Genomic DNA, 5,000 nt, shown 5'->3' with positions numbered 1-5,000 from the left:
CCGACCTGACCGGCCAGGCGGAGGGTCACCCTGTGGATATGAGGAGGGTGAGCGCGCGGACGGGGGTCGTCCGAGAGAGCGCGCGCGCGAGAGGGAGAGAGTGGGAGCCGCCTCCCTGGCTCCTCTCCCCTCGCCACACAGATCCAGACCGACACAGTGCGAGAGAAATGCCGACCGAGGTTCCGGCCGCGTGGAGCGTGGGCTCCGCGGGCTCGCTATCGGACCGCTGGCGCTCCAACGGGCGGCTTCTCGGTCTCGACCGGGAAAACGAACGAGTCGAGGCGGGGGGTGGGCACACTGCGGCCGGGCGAAGGCCTGCCCCGGCCGCCGACGTGAACCCTCTCGGGGAGTGGCTGTCCGCCTGCCCAGCGTGGGCAGGGAGAGCGTGGAGGCGCCGCTCAGCCTGAAGCACCGGCCACCTCGAGGGGAAAGCCGGCCCGCCGAGGGGCCTCCCGCGTCGGACGTGTGCCGCCGCATCGATCGAGGGAGCTCGCCGGTCCCGGCGCGTCGCTGCCCCGCGCCGGGCGTGCGGGGGGGCGCACGCCTGGGCCCCCCCTCTCTGCACACACCGGCCGACTGTTCCGGGCTAGCACAGGCGAAGGGACAGCCCGCTACCTTCCGTGCTACTCCCGGGGGAACCGGGCTCTCGAGCCTGCCTGGCCTGCCAGGACGAGGTTACCCGCGGAGGGGGGACGGCGAGGGGCCTCCCGCGTCGGACGTGTGCCGCCGCATCGATCGAGGGAGCTCGCCGGTCCCGGCGCGTCGCTGCCCCGCGCCGGGCGTGCGGGGGGGCGCACGCCTGGGCCCCCCCTCTCTGCACACACCGGCCGACTGTTCCGGGCTAGCACAGGCGAAGGGACAGCCCGCTACCTTCCGTGCTACTCCCGGGGGAACCGGGCTCTCGAGCCTGCCTGGCCTGCCAGGACGAGGTTACCCGCGGAGGGGGGACGGCCGTTTCCGGGTCGACGGCCCCGGGCTGCGCCGCCTTTGCCCGCCCTCCGACGTTTCGGGCCCGGAGGCCTTGGACAGTTAGAACTGGCGCGAAGAGATCGGAAGGTCTGGTAGGAAGTCGCCAAGACTATGTCGAACACAACCGCCAAAGTGTCGAGGAACACAAATCGCCACCAGAGTGTCGAAGTTAAAAGCAGCACTGAGTATCGAACACAAAAATCGCCAGACTGTCGAACTTAATTCAGCTCAGAGTATCGAACACAAAAATCGCCAGACTGTCGAACTTAATTCAGCTCAGAGTATCGAACACAAAAATCGCCAGACTGTCGAACTTACCATGGGCTCAGAGTATCGAGTGTTAATCGCCCAGGTGTGTCGAACTTAAAATGGGCGGATTATCGAGTGTTTAATCGCCCGAGTGTCGAACTTAAAATGGGCGGATTATCGAGTGTTTAATCGCCCGAGTGTCGAACTTAAAATGGGCGGATTATCGAGTGTTTAATCGCCCGAGTGTCGAATGTCACGGCCAACATGTTCACAATTCGACAAAGCGTTCGAAAGTTCGACTATTAGCGTTCAAAAGTTCGACTGTTAGCGTTCAAAAGTTCGACAAAGTGTTCGCATGTTCGACAAAGTGTTCAAAATTCGACAAAGTGTTCGAAATTCGACAAAGTGTTCAAAATTCGACAAAGTGTTCAAAATTCGACAAAGTGTTCAAAATTCGACAAAGTGTTCAAAATCCGACCTCCGAGAGCTCTTTGGCATGCACACGAGTTCCAAATTGCCGCCCACCGTCTTTGGAACCGTTCCTCGGGCCCGTCTCAAAGTGGTCCCGAGCCGCCATTTTGTTCTAAAAAACGTGTTCCCGAAAATCTCCGGGTACCCCGCCAACCCCCCCGGCCGAAAATGACGAGTTGCACTTTGGGGGCGAATTTGAAATTTCAGTCCGACGATGAGGCACCGAAAGCCCGCAAACGGTACTCGGATCGTCCCCCTTGCCGACTTCCGTGATTTTTCAAAGTTAAAGTTTTCGGGCTGCGGACACTTTATTGCAACGGGGCAAGGCGCCGGGGCGAATTCCCACCCCTCCAGCGGGGCCCTGGAACTCCAACCCGGCGTGGATTTTCGGATTTTTCCCCTTCCCCACCGACTTTCCTCCGCTGACACTTAGAATTTTTTTTGACACTTAGAATTTTTTTTGACACTTAGAATTTTTTTGACACTTAGAATTTTTTTTGACACTTAGAATTTTTTTTGACACTTAGAATTTTTTTTGACACTTAGAATTTTTTTGACACTTAGAATTTTTTTGACACTTAGAATTTTTTTTGACACTTAGAATTTTTTTGACACTTAGAATTTTTTTTGACACTTAGAATTTTTTTTGACACTTAGAATTTTTTTGACACTTAGAATTTTTTTTGACACTTAGAATTTTTTTCTAAGTTTTTCCTTCTGGTTACTGACTTCCCTCGTCGGGCACGGGGATTTTCGACTTCCTCCTCCCGACCGAGGGGCCTCATTTTCGGGCATTTTCCTCAGATTTCCAAGCATTTTTAGACACTTTTCCCGACTTTTCCTGCTTACTGATTTCACACTTTTGGCCATTTTTATGCATTTTCCCGACTTTTCCTGCTTACTGATTTCACACTTTTGGCCATTTTTATGCATTTTCCCGACTTTTCCTGCTTACTGATTTCACACTTTTGGCCATTTTTAAGCATTTTCCTGGTTACTGATTTCACGCTTTTGGACATTTTCGGAGGTTCTGACGGCTTTTTCGCCTTACTGCTTCGGACATTTCGGGCACTTGGCTGACTTTTCCCGCTTACTCCTTCCGGGCTTTTACTCATTTTCGGAGGTTCTGACGGCTTTTTCGCCTTACTGCTTCGGACATTTCGGGCACTTGGCTGACTTTTCCCGCTTACTCCTTCCGGGCTTTTACTCATTTTCGGAGGTTCTGACGGCTTTTTCGCCTTACTGCTTCGGACATTTCGGGCACTTGGCTGACTTTTCCCGCTTACTCCTTCCGGGCTTTTACTCATTTTCGGAGGTTCTGACGGCTTTTTCGCCTTACTGCTTCGGACATTTCGGGCACTTGGCTGACTTTTCCCGCTTACTCCTTCCGGGCTTTTACTCATTTTCGGAGGTTCCGACGGCTTTTTCGCCTTACTGCTTCGGACATTTCGGGCACTTTGCTGACTTCTCCACCTTACTCCTTCCGGGCTTTTACTCATTTTCGGAGGTTCCGACGGCTTTTTCGCCTTACTGCTTCGGGCACTTTGCTGACCTTTTCCCGCTTACCCCTTTCAAGGTTTTGGACGTCTCCGGTCGGGTCCGCGCCCCTCGCCCGGGCCGGAACGCCTCCCCGCCGGCCGAGTTCCTCGGGGTCGCCCCCTCGCCCGGGAAAAACCGCTCCCCGCCGTCCCACAGCACTCCGACTCGGCCAGGCAGCCTCACGGGCACAGCGACTCCTGCCCACCTCGGGAACCGACGCCCCGCTCGGGCTCAGGCTCCGAAAAACCACCACAGCGGGGCAGCTACCCTCAATGCAGCCGAAATTCAAACTCCTCCCCTCCGAAAGGCGCGCCTCACCCGGCCACGGCCTCGGAACTGCTCCCCTTCCTCGGGATCGGCCCCTCGCCCGGGAAAACCCGCTCCCCGCCGTCCCACAGCACTCCGACTCGGCCAGGCAGCCTCACGGGCACAGCGACTCCTGCCCACCTCGGGAACCGACGCCCCGCTCGGGCTCAGGCTCCAAAAACCCACAACAGCGGGCAGCTACCCTCAATGCAGCCGAAATTCAAATTCCTCCCCTCCGAAAGGCGCGCCTCACCCGGCCACGGCCTCCAAATCGCTCCCCTTCCTCGGGATCGCCCCCTCGCCCGGGAAAACCCGCTCCCCGCCGTCCCACAGCACTCCGACTCGGCCAGGCAGCCTCACGGGCACAGCGACTCCTGCCCACCTCGGGAACCGACGCCCCGCTCGGGCTCAGGCTCCGAAAAACCACCACAGCGGGGCAGCTACCCTCAATGCAGCCGAAATTCAAATCCCTCCCCTTCGAGAGGCGCGCCTCACCCGGCCACGGCCTCCAAATCGCTCCCCTTAGGCGAAAATTAAGCCCCCGTGGCCGATAATACCCCTCCTTGATCGTGCACAAGGGCAGCTCCAAGTTGAACGGGCTCAGGCTCCAAAAACCCACAACAGCGGGCAGCTACCCTCAATGCAGCCGAAATTCAAATCCCTCCCCTTCGAGAGGCGCGCCTCACCCGGCCACGGCCTCCAAATCGCTCCCCTTAGGCGAAAATTAAGCCCCCGTGGCCGATAATACCCCTCCTTGATCGTGCACAAGGGCAGCTCCAAGTTGAACGGGCTCAGGCTCCAAAAACCCACAACAGCGGGCAGCTACCCTCAATGCAGCCGAAATTCAAATCCCTCCCCTTCGAAAGGCGCGCCTCACCCGGCCACGGCCTCCAAATCGCTCCCCTTAGGCGAAAATTAAGCCCCCGTGGCCGATAATACCCCTCCTTGATCGTGCACAAGGGCAGCTCCAAGTTGAACGGAGAAGTCAGTAACCAACCAAAAATAAGCTTGGTTACTGATTTCTCCCGTTGGTTACTGACTTCTCCCTTTGGTTACTGATTTCTCCCGTTGGTTACTCATTTCTCTTGTTGGTTACTGATTTCTCCCGTTGGTTACTGACTTCTCCCTTTGGTTACTGATTTCTCCCGTTGGTTACTGACTTCTCCCGTTGGTTACTCATTTCTCCCGTTGGTTACTCATTTCTCCCGTTGGTTACTCATTTCTCCTGTTGGTTACTGATTTCTTGGTTACTCATTTCTCTTCTTGGTTACTCATTTCTCCTGTTGGTTACTGATTTCTTGGTTACTCATTTCTCTTCTTGGTTACTCATTTCCCTTTCTGACACTTAGAATTTTTTTTGACACTTAGAATTTTTTTGACACTTAGAATTTTTTTTGACACTTAGAATTTTTTTTGACACTTAGAATTTTTTTTGACACTTAGAATTTTTTTTGACACTTAGAATT

The sequence above is a fragment of the Stegostoma tigrinum genome, unplaced genomic scaffold (genome assembly GCF_030684315.1).
Source record: "Stegostoma tigrinum isolate sSteTig4 unplaced genomic scaffold, sSteTig4.hap1 scaffold_745, whole genome shotgun sequence".
Lineage (NCBI taxonomy): Eukaryota > Metazoa > Chordata > Chondrichthyes > Orectolobiformes > Stegostomatidae > Stegostoma > Stegostoma tigrinum.
This window is presented reverse-complemented; position numbering follows the sequence as displayed.